Here is a 15338-nt window from a genome sequence, read left to right as displayed (position 1 = left end):
CTGGATGTAACATTATTGTTTTGAGTGTCTGTTTTGGAAGAAGTTCTGTCAGTAAAGCTTTTGAGCCATATTTTTAGACTGGACAATTTTTATTTCAAGAGGAGTCCGATTTTATTCATCATTACAGAGGTCAGTATAACAGCATGTTGTTTTATATCGGTTATTTCCAATGAAAATTTCCTGTCCACAACTGTGTTTCCAGTAATTGTAGATGCATGATCTGGAGTATTTAATCAATTCATCATTTTCTTTTGGAGAGAGAAAAAGAAGTATTTGTGTTAATAACAGGTATGAAGAGAATGTTACTGCATTTGCCCATAGCAAAAGGATAAAGTTTACTCCACATCTTTGATGGATCTTTGGTCTGATCCAATGTGGCTCCTATTGAGCGCTTAAAACCACTGAAAAGTCAGGGGGCCGTGACCCTCCTCTACATCCTGTCATTCTAGTCCAGCATATGCAAAGGAAGACTGTAAATGGGATAGACTCATTACCTGAAAATTCTTGCGAAAACGTACAAATGTCTCCGATACACGTGTCCGTACTCACATCGCATGGCGTTTCGTAATGATATGAAAAGCATTGTCTGCACGTCAGAGCATCCACTGTAAAAGACAGACATGTTTGTTTGTTTGTTTGTTTGTTTGTTTGTTTGTTTGTTTCTCCCTGCAAGCACTGCCCTTACTTTAAAACTCATTAAATCAGGGGCTTTGTTAAAGGATGAGCCAAGGGCTGCAAATCTTGAGTCTTGCACACGGGCCCTGCTAATCCTAACACTTCTCCCCTTTCTAACAGTTCTCTTTCCCAATGGGCAGCTGTTGCACTGCAAAGCATAGTGGTGGTTAAACCCCAGCTGTTCCCCAGAGTGACATCCATTCTTCTGCTGAAAGAGTCTGACACCAAAACTCTCTCCAATGTGGAGTCACTCTAGTTCAGTGGTTTTCAACCAGTGGGTCATGGCACCTTTGGGGTGCCTAGAATGATGGTTGGGGGCGAGCTGTGGGCAACACTAGCCTCCATCCCTCTTTCCTTCCCTCCCTCTTCTGATGCCCTCTTGAATCTCTGCCTCCCAAAGGCTATATGTTGCAGCAGCCCTGGCTACAAGCTCCCCAGGCGTATGGTGCCTCTGGGGCTGACCAGGGAGTGCTGGTTGCCAGGAGCTGAGGTGGCCTCAGAGTACGCAAGCAAGTGGGTGAGGGAGCCCAGCCAGCCAGTCCACTAGTCCTTTTTGTTGGGAATGGACAGACAAGTGAGGAGGCAACGCTCTTTGCGATAGGGGTGGCCCAGTGATGGGGGGCGGCTGCCCGGAGGACTCACAAGGAGAGGGGAGAAGAGAGGAGGCTGCAGAAACACTCTACAAGGGAGGGTGTTCAAAAAGGGGTGAAGGGCTGTGGGCTCTGCAGCCAAGGGGTGGCATAACTAGGCTCCTGAGGTTTGGAGCCCATTTCCCCACAGGGAAGCCACAGAAAGAATGTAGTTGGTCAAGGGAGCCGTGGACCCAAAAAGTTTGGAAATGTCTGCTCTAGTGAAAGACTATCTCAAGGAGGCACTGAGGAGATCAGAAGGATGGTGGCGGGTTGTGCTCCTCTCCCTGATGAAGGACAAGAGATTTATATTGAAAAAGAGAGCATACTGCTCTCAGCAGAACTGGACTCTCATGTAGCCTCAGCAGCTACCCAAACATTCTGAGTGCAGGGACTACGCTTGCCTTTCGGAAATTGTCCCTGCTGAATCTCCACCAACACACACAGCTAACATGTGACACAGCTCAGAAAGGAGTTGGGGGATTTCTTACCTCCAGGCTTGAGGCAAAGCAAAATACAGAACGCAAGCAGGCAGACCTGAGCCACACGTGGGCTCCGATTATCAAGAAATAAGCTCTGCCCCATTGATACCCCTTTTGTATGAGGAGGCAAGTTCTGAAGTCTGGCAGCTGAGAGACCACCGGGTTGCAGGGCAGATCAGGCCTCCTTGGAGTAAGTCGCAGCAGCAGCTCAGCCTCTGGTAAGGTGTGATGAACCAAGCTCAACACAGCAATTATATAACCTCCTTGGCTTCTCAGGACACCTGGAAGTGATGGGCTTGAAAGATACAAGACGCCTCTGGAAATATGCTGGGGTGGTTCCGAAGAGCAATAGAGGGGTGGGTAGTGGTTCCTTTGATCTGATTGGGATATAATGCATTGATTGCTCACAAAAATCCAAATGGGCTGTACTGAATGTCCTAGACCTCAGAGGCCACCTGATGCTATCATACAAGGAAGGAGTTCTTGTTCCTTTCAGTGGGTTTTTTGTCCACCTCCATATTTCTTGGTTGATGGAGTCATACAGGATCAAAGCTGGAGTTGATGCCCATTAGTGGGGAGAGATGGAAAGTTGGCTGATTAGTCAGCTGAGTGAGGCTATTTCATCTTGCGTGTTGACTTCAAGGACTTGGAGTAACATCCTAATATGCTAGGGTTGTGATAACTGATCTGATTCCTTTAACAGTCCATCTATTTTTAAACTACATTCAAAAACACAGGTCATAGAGTTAATACCATTTATTTGTTTTTTCGTGAAGTTTTGTGGCTCTGCAGCGTTGGGTATAAAATGGTTCAATCCACTGGCACATTATGCAGCCACCTCTCATTCCTCATTGTCAGCTGTAGAACTTCGCTGTGGTGCTCTGCTGAGGAACTCTCTCCCACTAGAAATATGACACACACACACACACCGTTCTGCTGTAACCAACATTTCATCACCACATGAATAACTGTCTAAAGCCTGCAGCCCTGGTGCCTTAGCTGCAGCCCTGGTGCCTTAGCTTCCCTGCCAGGGATGGAGGAGGAGGAGGGGAGGGCTTGCGCCGTCCAAATCCTGCAACACCAGGGCCTGGCGAGCAAGCGAGGGGCTGAGCAGGCATTGACTTTTGATGCACCAGGGCCTCCGGCCAGTCTGTTTTTTTCTACTCGGGGTAAGCTGCTTTGAGTTTGGCAGGGCTTAACTCCCAGATCAGTAAGCAGATAAAGACCCCTAAGAAGGGGCTACTGGGTTTACATGTTCGCTGGGCTTTCCCGTGAAAGCCAACAGAGAAATTTATTCCGTGGAGGTTGCGATCAAACAGCAGCTGAAGAAATGGCAATAATAATAATAATAATAATAATAATAATAATAATAATAATAATAAACATTATTTATACCCTGCCCATCTGGCTAGTTTTATTTAATTATTTATACTTATTTGTATGTGCACACGCAATTATTACTATCATCTCATATTAAAAATTGGGAGAGGGTGGCTCTTAGTACAGCCCTCCAGTGTACACTAGTGGCCAAAATTGTGGAACCTTCTGGAAAAAATGTATTTCCGAGTGTTGATGGCTCATAACACCACTTTGTTTTGGAGTAATACCAGTGCTTATTTTCTATGGGATTGCAGGGGTATGTATACCCCTAAACGTTTTGTGAATTTAATGGGAGAAGAAATTCATTGTATTTATTTTCTCCAATTTGAACTGTATTTATTTTTCCCCAGTGGAGATTTTCTTGAGTCAAAATGAACATCTTTTAGAAAGAAAGAAAAAATCACTGAGTTATACCATAAAATTATATATCAATGGAAAGATAATTTAATGAAGAATATAATACATTAACTTTTATGAAGGATTATTTATTACAACAGTAGTCATAAAGAAGAAATGTGAAACACACAGAAAAAATCAGATATACAGGTTAAATAGCTGTATTGGCACTTTGTGATAAATAAATGTGTTTGGGGTCGCCGTTTGGGCACTCTGTCTCTAAAAGGTTCACCATCACTGCCCTAGGATGTTCCATGAATTCCTTTCTCTAACATTGCAGCTTTCACATGTATACAATCAGGTACCTCCGTTGCAAATCTCCATTATGTTTGAGTTGGTCTTTTGTTTCCTCTCTCAGGCCAACAAGGAGAAAGGTGTGAAAATGATTCTCTACAGGAACACAGCCTCAGGCTGTAATGGAGGCCAGGGGAGAGACAGAGCTTTGTTCTCACTTCTGTATGAATTAATGTCATATGTCTTAAGATGCTGTACCTGTGCTTGGATAAACACATGGTAACTCTCTGGATGTAACATTATTGTTCTGAGTGTCTGTTTTGGAACAAGTTCTGTTAGTAAAGCTTTTGAACCATAATTGTAGACTGGACAATTTTTATTTCCAGAAGAGTCAGATTTTATTCATCCTATTGCTTCCATGTGTGTAATATTAATAATCGCAGTAAGCCACAACCCACCCCAGTCCCTCAGACAATTGAGCACTATGGGGACATTATTTTCCAAATAATAAAACAATGAAAGCATACATAAATGAGGACACACACACGAGTGCACAGAGGAGGAGCAAAGCGGTTGAACTGATGTGTATTTGATTGACAACTATGCTTAGCCAGTTGTTCTGATGCCAAGTACTGCCACAGGGGAGAAATCTCCTGTCGTCAGGGAGGCATTTTGGATTCTGGGAAATCAGTGGTCGAAAATGTGTGGGAACCAGTGCTGAAAACAGGTGCCGGAACTCACCAAGAAGTTGTTACAGCAAATCGCCAGGCTACTCGGGGCAGCCCTGAATAGATGCTGGTGCCCCTGGTTCTGGTGCAAGTCAATTAAATGCATCCTCACCTCCTGTGTTCTCTTAGATTCGGGCGGATGGCTAGGGCAGCTTGGAAGGTCCCTTGCACAAAGGCACATGCATGCAACAGTAGAGGCCTGGCTGGAAAGCTTCAAGCCTGTCGCCACTACATGGGTTGAAGAAAAGGAAATACAGTGGTACCTCAGGTTAAGTATTTAATTCGTTCCGAAGGTCCGTACTTAACCTTAAGCTGTTTTTAACCTGAAGCACCACTTTAGCTAATGGGGCCTCCTGTTGCCACCGCACCGCCGGAGCATGATTTCTGTTCTCATCCTGAAGCAAAGTTCTTAACCTGAAGCACTATTTCTGGGTTAGTGGAGTCTGTAACCTGAAGCGTATGTAACCTGAAGCGTATGTAACCCAAGGTACCACTGTACAGAACTATGGCAAGAGAAACTGATGGACTATGCAGAACTGGCAAAATTGACTCAAAACCTACGGGACAAGGATAACTGTGACTTTAAAGATAAATGGGAACCTTTTACAAAGTACTTAAAGAAACAACAAAGTGAACTGGACTCCTTGGCAGGTTTTGAATAAACACTCACAAATTTTTTTATTGACAATAACCAGTTAGATAAATTAAGGAGTTAGACAATTATGTAACATGCAGAGAATAGCATCTGTAGAGAAACCAGAGACTGGAGCTGAGGGAAGTCGGGGGGGGAGGAGAGGGGGGTATTTTATGTGGGGGAGGGGGGAAATGGGGGGATCAAGGATGATATGTATTAAGACAATATGTTTTGTTTAAATTCTTAATAAAAAAAATATTTATTAAAAGAAAAAGAAAAGGAAATACGAATTGGCCCCACCCCATAGTTTGACCAATTACAGCTACGAGCGGTTATGAGCTAGGTGGAGTCATAGATGTAAACCAAAAAAAAGCGGTGTGGACTCTCACACACTGACCAGCTTCTGTTTTGACTTGAAATGTTTGCTTTGGGCTTTGTTTTGGGTACATGAAGGGAAGAAGTGGGACCAAAATGGCGCCCACCTGAGAGGTGCTGGAACTGCACTCTGGCATGCTGAAGAAAAGCACTGGTGGGAACCCTCCACAAATACAGAAGACTGCCCACATCACACAGTCAGGCTCCAATTTGTGGAGGGAGATGAGGATGATTGGGGTGGAGACTGTGGGTTTGGCTCCCCCCAGTAGGTCTGCATCAGAAGGTCTATTATTTGAATTGTGGTGCCATGAAGTCCCTGGATAGATCAAAACAAACCAAGAACAGAATAGGAAAATCATTCATTACAGAAGTCAGTATCGCAGCACGTTATTTTCTCTCTATTTTCCGCTGTCAATTCCTTTCCACAGTCCTCTAGCGATACTCCAGCGCCACATTCTTTGTAGTATTTCATCAAGTCACCATTTTCTTTTGGAGAGAGAAAGAGAAGTATTTGTGTTAATAGCAAGTATGGAGAGAATGTTACCGAATTTGTCCATCGCGAAAGAGAGTCCATTTTAAAGGACAAAGTTTACTCCACATCATTTGGGGGGGAGGGGAATTGGTATTAAACTCTTCCAAAGCGTATACCTGGAACAGAATTTCGAACTGATTTTGCTAAAACTGCTAAAATGTCAATGTTAAATTAAAGTTAAAACATGTGCAAGGTACATGTCCAAATAAAGCAAACCCTTAAATATCATAATCTCCACCACTGTTTTTGTTTTTATTTATTAAATTTGTATACCGCCCTAAAACTGAAGGTCTCAGGGCAGTTCACAGGATTAAATCACAATATAAAAACACAAAATTCGTAATTAAAATAAAAACAAGAACAACCCAATAACCGCCCCCCCCCAAAAAACCCCACACATTTTAAAAGGGCATTGAATGTCAGTCAACCAAAGAACTGGTTAAAGAGAAACGTTTTTGCCTGTCGCTTATAGATGTGCAGAACCTTGGTTCTTAAACACCTTGGTACTCAAATGCCTTGGTTCCCAAACACCAAAATCCCTGAAGTAAGTGTTCCGGTTGTCAAACGTTTTTCAGAAGCTGAACATCCAATGCAACTGTCAGCTATAGTTTCCAGGGCACCTGCACCAATCGGAAGCTGCGCCTTGCTTTTTGAACATTTCGGAAGTCAAACGGACTTCTGGAATGGATTAAGTTTGGCGCTTCTATTTTTCCTATTTATTTTGCGTTTTTGTTTTTGAGGCTTTTTCAGTTAATTTGTTTTTGTGACTGTGTGGAACCCAATTCAGCTACTGATTGATTGATTGTGTGCCTGCGGAAATGGATAAAAGCCCCCCATCCAAACCATGACTATCATCAGTGCACGTAAGAAAAGAAATTAATTTTCATTTTTATCATCTACAATACTGTCTTATTTATTTTATAGTCATGGCTGATTGTTGATTATTGATCACTGATTATTGCTTTCATTTTTTGGATCAATGGTCTCGTTAGTAAAATTCATGTTAAATTGCTGTTTTAGGGTTTGTTTTTAAAAGTCTGGAATGGATTAATCTGTTTTGCATTACTTCCTATGGGAAAGCATGCCTTGGTTTTGGAATGCTTTGTTTTTGGAGCCGACTTCCGGAACAGATTAAATTTGAGAACCAAGGTACCACTGTATAATAAAGGCACCAGGAGAACCTTATTGTCTATGAAGGATTCCAAATACAGTGGTACCTCTGGTTACGTACTGAATTTGTTCTGGAGGTCCGTTCTTAACCTGAAACTGTTCTTAACCTGAAGCACCACTTTAGCAAATGGGGCCTCCCGCTGCTGCTGCTGCTGCTGCTGCGCCGCCGCAGCTTGATTTCTGTTCTCATCCTGAAGCAAAGTTTTTAACCCAAGGTACTATTTCTGGGTTAGCAGAGTCTGTAACCTGAAGCGTATGTAACACAAGGTACCTTTTCCTGAGAGTATAAGATACCAATTAGTTCCCTGTATGGAAGTGAGAGCTGGACCATAAAGAAGGTTGATCGCTGAAGAATTGATGCTTTTGAATTCTGGTGTTGGAGGAGACTCTTGAGAGTCCCATGGACTGCAAGAAGATCTAACCTATCCGTTCTGAAGGAAATCAGCCCTGAGTGCTCACTGGAAGGACAGATCCTGAAGCTGAGGTTCTAATACTTTCGCCACCTCATGAGAAGAGAAGACTCCCTGGAAAAGACCCTGATGTTGGGAAAGATTGAGGGCACAAGGAGAAGGGGACGACATAAAATGGGTTGTTTCAAGAAGTGGCAAAAAGACATATCTAGATTTGTCTGGCAGGGCAAAAAGCCCAGAATAAAATTTAAGATATTAACTGATGCAAAAGAAAGAGGGGGGTTTGCCCTGCCGGACCTAAAATTGTATTATGAATCAGCGGCTTTTTGCTGGCTGAAAAACTGGCTGCTTCTTGAAAACACAGACATTTTGGATTTGGAAGGGTTCAATAACAGATTTGGCTGGCATGCATATATATGGTATGACAAGGTTAAAATCCACCAAGGTTTCAAAAACCATATTGTTAGGAAAGCATTATATAATGTTTGGATTCGGTATAAAGATTTGTTGGAAAACAAAACCCCTAGGTGGTTGTCACCAATGGAAGCTAAGGAAGTGAAAAAACTTAATATGGAATCCAAATGGCCAAAATATTGGGAAATTATAGAACATGAGGAGGGAAAAGTGAAATTGCAGAGTTATGAGAAATTGAAGTCTAAAGTAAGAGACTGGCTTCATTATTACCAGATAAATGAAGTTTTCAAACAGGACAGGAAAATTGCCTTCCAGGTGGAGAGGTCAAAATTAGAAACAGAACTCTTGGAACCCAATACTAAGAATTTGTCAAGAATGTATAACTTGCTGTTGAAATGGAATACACAGGATGAGACGGTTAAATCAGCTATGATTAAATGGGCACAAGACATTGGTCATGACATTATGTTTGCTGACTGGGAACAGTTATGGACTACCGGTATAAAGTTTACGGCATGTAATGCCTTAAGAGAGAACATCATGAAAATGATTTATCGGTGGTACATGACCCCAGTCAAGCTTGCAAAAATCTATCACACACCCAATAATAAATGCTGGAAATGTAAGGAAACTGAAGGTACTTTCTACCACCTTTGGTGGACGTGCCCAAGGATCAAGACTTTCTGGGAAATGATCTATAATGAAATTAAGAAGGTACTTAAGTGTACTTTTCATAAGAAACCAGAGGCCTTCCTCCTGGGCATGGTAGGCCAATTGGTGTCAAGGAAAGATAGGATGTTTTTTATGTATGCTACAACAGCAGCAAGAGTTCTTTTAGCAAAGCATTGGAAGACACAAGAACTACCCACGCTGGAAGAGTGGCAGACGAAGGTGATTGACTATATGGGACTGGCTGAGATGACTGGCAGAATCCGTGACCAAGGGAAAGAGACGGTGGAAGAAGATTGGAAGAAATTTAAAGTTTATCTTAAGAACTGTTGTAAAATTAATGAGTGCTAAAATGTCATGGGTAATGTAAAACAGAATTGCAGTGATAAGCAATTGGATAAGAGGAAAAAGATTAGAAATTGTATTACAAGTATTGAAATTAGGGGTTGCTGGGAAAATTTAAAACAGGGATGCAGAAAAGGGAGGTATGGGGAAGTCGTTGAAACAGGGTTTAAGAAAGAGAGGTTAAGAAATTATATGTGTTTACATGTTTGTTTGTTAATGTGTTATGTTGTGAATTGTTAGTTGTTTTGTGTGTTAATATATGTTGTAAAACCAATAAAAATCTATTATAAAAAAAAAAGGAGAAGGGGACGACAGAGGATGAGATGGTTGGACATTATTCTAGAAGCTACCAGCATGAGTTTGACCAAACTGTGGGAGGCAGTGGAAGACAGGAACCTGGCGTGCTCTGGTCCATGGGGTCGCGAAGAGTCAGACACGACTAAATGACTCAACAACAACAAACAAGCCTTACTTTCCCTGATACTCCCCATTATTTCATCTTCTTAAGTAAGGTCCCTATGTGTAATGCCCTATTATATAACAACAAAGCTGACATTCAAGGACCTTATGAGGCAAATCTTTTAGTAATTCTGCCTCGCAGTTGTGTTCAGGGATGGCCCGGGACGTTTTGCTGTTTGAGGCAATCTCACCCCTGTGCCACCTCTCCTACCTTCTCTTCTGCCACCACCTCTCTGATGCGCCAATGGTGTCAGTAGGGTGTGGGGTGGACAGGGCATGTCACTGGGAGCACAGGTACGAGGGCAAAGGAAGAGGCATGGCCGCGGAAGAGGAGGCGGGCAAGTGGCACAGTCCTCAGACCCACCTGAGACAACTGCTTCTTTGGAGTGATACAGCCATGAGTCCCCACCCACTCCTCACCACGATTTCACAACTGAGTCCACCTGTTTGAAACATCCGGTCATCCTAGTCCAGCATACATAAAGGAGGACTATAAATGGGACAGACACATTACCTGAAAATATTTTTCCCAATACACAGACGTCCCCGTTACACTTCCCATCGCTCAGTTCGCATGGTTCATCAGGATGACTGGAAAAGCATTTTCTGCATCTGACAGCATCCACTGTAAAAGACAGACATGTTTGTTTGTTTGTTTGTTTGCTTGTTTGTTCCTGCAAACACTGTACTTACTTTAAAACTCATTAAATCAGGGACTTTGTTAAGGGATGGGCCAAGGGCTGCAAATCTTGGGTCTTGCACACAGGCCCTGCTAATCCTACCACTTCTCCCCCTTTTAACGGTTCTCTTTCCTAAGGGGCAGCTTCTGCACTGCAAAGCATAGTGCTGGTGAAACCCCAGGCATTCCCCTCTTAATTGGATGAATTAAGATACATTGGATACAAGCCTTCACACAAACACACATGAAAAAAATTATTATATCCTGAACAGGCAGCCTGACTCACCTCAGCTGAACCAAGTCAAGCTCCCTCTCCATTTCCCCCAGTTTTGTCTTAGGATGCATCATCTTCTTCTCCCTGAACCCTTTTACTGGAGATGCCGGGGGGGTTAACCTGGGGTTTTCTGCATGGAGGACACGGGCTCTAACACTTCTCTTAGGGACCCCATGGTAAGAGGCAACTTTGCTCACCCACCCAAAAGTGAGATCCATTCTTCTGCTGAAAGAGCCTGACACCAGAAGCTCCTTCCAATATGGAGTCACTCTAGTTCAGTAGTTTTCAACCACTGTGTCATGGGACAATGGGGTGCCTTGAATGATGGTCAGGGGGGCTGTGGGCAACACTAGCCTCCATCCCTCTTTCCTTCCCAGTTCCATCCCTCTACTTCCAAAAGGCTTGTGCAGCTATTTGTTGCAGCAGCCCTGGCTACAAGCTCCCCAGGCGAATGGTGCTTCTGGAGCTGACTGGGGGTGGTGGTTGCCAGGAGCTGAGGCAGCCTCAGAGTAAGCAAGCAAGTGTGTGAGGGAGCCCAGCCAACTAGCACATCACTTTGGGATAAGGGTGGCCCAGTGATGGGGGGGGGGTGGCTGCCTGTAGGACAGACAAGTGAGGAGGCACCTCTCTTTGGGATAGGGGTGGCCCAGTGATGGGGGACGGCTGCTTGGAAACCTCTGCTTTGGGGAAAGACTATCTCAAGGAAACACTGAGGAGATCAGACGTATGGTGGCAGTTTGTGCTCCTCTCCCTGATGAAGGACAAGAGATTTAAATTGAAAAAGAGGGCATATTGTTGTCAGTAGAACTAGACTCTCATGTAGCCTCAGCAGCTGCCCAAACATGCTGTTTTTTTTTAAATGAATATTTATTAGATTTTCCAATTTTATATAAACACAAAAAAGAAAAAGAAAAATATTAAAAACAATTCAGTTTCAATAACAGTTTTTCAATCACATATTTCTTTGACTTCCTCATACCTCCCCTTCTTGTTCTCTAGTTCACCTTATTAATTCAGCAAATCGTAATCTCTTGACATTCCTTTTAAAATAAAACCTTATTTTCCATTCAGCTTTTTTTAAATTTAATAACATAAACCATTATAATCCCCATTATCTTTATCATAACAGCTAGTCCCCACCAAAGTTCAAACCAACATCTTTTCAAAATTCATTAATTTTATAATATTTCTGTAGATAATCCTTAAATTTCTTCCAATCTTCTTCTGCTGACTTTTCTCCCTGGTCGCGGATTCTGCCGGTCATTTCTGCCAGTCCCATACAGTCGATCAACTTCATCTGCCATTCTTCCAGAGTGGGTAGATCCTGAGTCTTCCAGTGCTTTGCTATAAGTATTCTTGCTGCCGTTGTAGCGTACATAAAGAAAATTCTGTCTTTCTTTGGCACCAGATGGCCGACTATGCCCAAGAGAAAAGCCTCTGGTTTTTTCAGGAAGGTATACTTAAATATCTTTTTCATTTCATTATAAATCATTTCCCAGAAGGCCTTAATCTTTGGGCACGTCCACCATAGGTGAAAAAATGTACCTTCAACTTCCTTACATTTCCAGCATTTATTATCGGGCAAGTGATATATTTTTGCGAGCTTGACTGGGGTTATGTACCACCTGTATATCATTTTCATAATATTCTCTCTTAAAGCATTACATGCCGTGAATTTCATACCTGTGGTCCATAACTGTTCCCGATCAGCAAACATAATGTTATGTCCAAGATCTTGTGCCCATTTAATCATAGCTGACTTAACCGTTTCATCCTGTGTATTCCATTTCAGCAGCAAGTTATACATTTTTGACATGATTTTAGTTTTAGGTTCTAGCACTTCTGTTTCTAATTTAGATTTTTCCACCTGGAAGCCAATTTTCCTGTCCAAATTGTATGCCTCCCTTATCTGAAAATAATGTAACCAGTCTCGGACTTTGTTTTTTAATTTCTCAAAACTCTGCAATTTCAGTCTGTCTCCTTCTTGCTCCAAAATTTCCCAATATTTTGGCCAACTGGCCTCCATATTGAGTTTTTTCTGAGCTTTCGCTTCCATTGGTGACAACCACCTTGGGGTTTTGTTTTCCAGTAAATCCTTATATCTAGTCCAAACATTAAACAAAGATCTCCTAACAATGTGATTTTTAAACGCTTTGTGAGCTTTAACCTTGTCATACCACAAATATGCATGCCATCCAAAAACATTGTTAAAACCTTCTAAGTCCAAAATGTCTGTGTTTTCCAGAAGCAGCCAGTCTTTCAACCAGCAGAATGCTGCTGACTCATAATAGAGTCTGAAGTCTGGCAGGGCGAAGCCACCCCTTTCTTTTGCATCAGTTAAAATCTTATATTTTATCCTAGGCTTCTTGCCCTGCCAGACAAATTTAGAAATATCTTTCTGCCACTTCTTAAAACATTCCATCTTGTCCACAATTTGTAATGTTTGAAACAAAAACAACATTTTAGGCAATACATTCATCTTTATAGCTGCTATTCGACCCATCAAGGAAAGCTTCAAATTTGACCATATTTCAAGATCTTTTTTCACTTGGATGTGAGGGCGATCTGGCTGCGACATCTGTCACCCCATTGATCGCCAGGGTTGATTCGGCTGATCTGGCTGGCTAGGCGGGTGTCCCCTTCCTCCCTCACCGCTCCATGTGCGTCCCTCCCGAAGCTGCGCGCTCGGTGGAAGAGAACGACCATCCCAGATAGAAGGAGTGTACCGTTCTTCGGTCAAGGGTATACGATAGCTGCGTTCCCCTGCTAGAACCTCCAAACAAGCTCAAGCTGCCCAAACATTCTGAGTGCAGGGACTACACTTGCCTTTCAGAAATTGTCCCTGCTGAATATCCACCAACACACACAGCTAACATGTGACAGAGCTCAGAAAGGAGTTGTGGGGTTTCTTACCTCCAGGCTTGAGGCAAAGCAAGATACAGAACGCAAGCAGGCAGACCTGAGCCACACGTAGGCCCCGATTATCAAGAAAGAAGCTCTGCCCCATTGATACCCCTTTTGTATGAGGAGGCAAGTTCTGAAGTCTGGCAGATGAGAGACCACTGGGTTGCAGGGCAGATCAGGCCTCCTTGGAGTAAGTCGCAGCAGCAGCTCAGCCTCTGGTAAGGTGTGACGAACCAAGCTCAACACAGCAATTATGTAAGGTCAGAAGAAATCTCCTTGGCTTCTCAGGACACCTGGAAGTGATGGGCTTGAAAGATACAAGCCGCCTCTGGAAGTATGCTCCCCTGATCGGTTTGGAACATAATGCACTAATGGTTTAGAACAATCCACATGGGTTGATGATTCGGCTGAATGCTGTACCGAATGTCCCAGACCTTAGAGGCCACCTGATGCTATCATACAAGGAAGGAGTTCTTGTTCCTTTCAGTGGGTTTTTTGTCCACCTCCATATTTCTTGGTTGATGGAGTCACACAGGATCAAAGCTGGAGCTGATGCCCATTAGTGGGGAGAGATGGAAGGTTGGCTGGTTAGTCAGCTGAGTGAGGCTATTTCATCTTGCATGTTAACTAAAAGGACTTGGAGAAACATCCTAATATGCTAGGGTTGTGATAACTGATCTGATTCCTTTAACAGTCCCTCTGTTTTTAAACTATAGTCAAATACACAGGTCACAGAGTTAATGCCATTTGTTTGTTTCTCCATTAAGCTTTTTTTTAAAAAAAATTATTAGATTTTCCACAATTATAACAAAAACCACAAAGCAGAATAACACACAAAAACATGAGGGTAAAGAAAAATACATCAATGAACGAAAGAAGAAAAAAGGAACAATAAACAGATAAACAATAACAACAAACCTAATTCTTTACAAATCCAAACTTTTAAACATATTGGTTGACTTCCTGTAGTCCCTCCCTTCTGAGTTTCCTTGTAGTTAGAAGTAACAGCTTTCTAATATCATTATTAAACTAAAACAATTTCCAATTATAATCCATCTTATTCACTTTTCTTAATATTCTAAATCCCATTTATTTAATTATAACTTAGTTTAATCCTAGGCCTATTTGTTTCTTTCAAGTATTTTGTAGTTTTCTATGTTACAATATTTATTCAAAAAGTCCTTAAATTTCCTCCAGTCCTCTTGAAACTCCTCTTCTTTCTGGTCGCGGATTCTTCCAGTCAGGTCAGCTAGCTCCAAAATGTCCATCAACTTCATATGCCAGTCTTCCATTGTTAGTAGTTCTTGTGTTTTCCAATTTTTAGCAAGTAATATTCGGGCGGCCGTTGTGGCATACAAAAATAATTTAACATCTTTCTTGGGCAATTCCAAACCTGTTATTCCAAGAAGAAAGGCCTCTGGTTTCTTAATAAATGTATATTTCAACATTTTTTTTCAGTTCATTATAAATCTTCTCCCAGAAGTCTTTCACATTGGGACAAGTCCACCACATATGGAAAAAAGTACCTTCTTTTTCTTTACATTTCCAACAAAGGTTATCACTATTGTGATAAATCTTTGCTAGTTTTACAGGGGTCAAGTGCCATCTATACATCATCTTCATAATATTTTCCTTTAACATCATACGTGCAGTGAACTTAACCCCTTTCTTCCATAGCCTCTCCCAATCCTCCACCATTATATTATGTCCCACATCTCTTGCCCAATCAGTAATAACTGATTTAACTTGTTCATCCTTTGTATGCCACTCCAACAACAAATTATACATTTTAGACATATTCTTAACTTTAGTATCTAACAACTCCGTTTCCAATTTGTTTTTTTCTGTTGCAAAACCATTTCTCTTATCCATCTTATATAATTCATTAATTTGATAATATTGCAACCAATTCACTTTATCTTTAATTTGTTCAAATGGTTTTAATTTAA

General features: G+C 42.0%; 3 long non-coding RNA genes across 3 annotated transcripts in view; all 3 read right to left on the bottom strand.

The window, feature by feature from the left end:
* LOC310757341 overlaps positions 1-15338 on the bottom strand; it is a 75263-nt gene that overhangs the window by 23597 nt on the left and 36328 nt on the right. The window lies entirely within an intron of this gene.
* Positions 71-13834, bottom strand: LOC310757356. The gene is made up of 4 exons (XR_014545098.1): positions 13445-13834; positions 1796-1841; positions 495-605; positions 71-248 (listed from the first exon to the last, which is right to left on the bottom strand). It is a non-coding gene; the product is annotated as an uncharacterized lncRNA (long non-coding RNA).
* LOC310757512 lies at positions 5921-10020 on the bottom strand. The gene is made up of 2 exons (XR_014545283.1): positions 9897-10020; positions 5921-6019 (listed from the first exon to the last, which is right to left on the bottom strand). It is a non-coding gene; the product is annotated as an uncharacterized lncRNA (long non-coding RNA).

The sequence above is a fragment of the Podarcis filfolensis genome (assembly GCF_964270895.1).
Source record: "Podarcis filfolensis genome assembly, chromosome: 2".
Taxonomy (NCBI): Eukaryota; Metazoa; Chordata; class Lepidosauria; order Squamata; family Lacertidae; genus Podarcis; species Podarcis filfolensis.
Note: the sequence above shows the minus strand (reverse complement) of the source record. Positions and strands in the feature narration are given on the sequence as shown.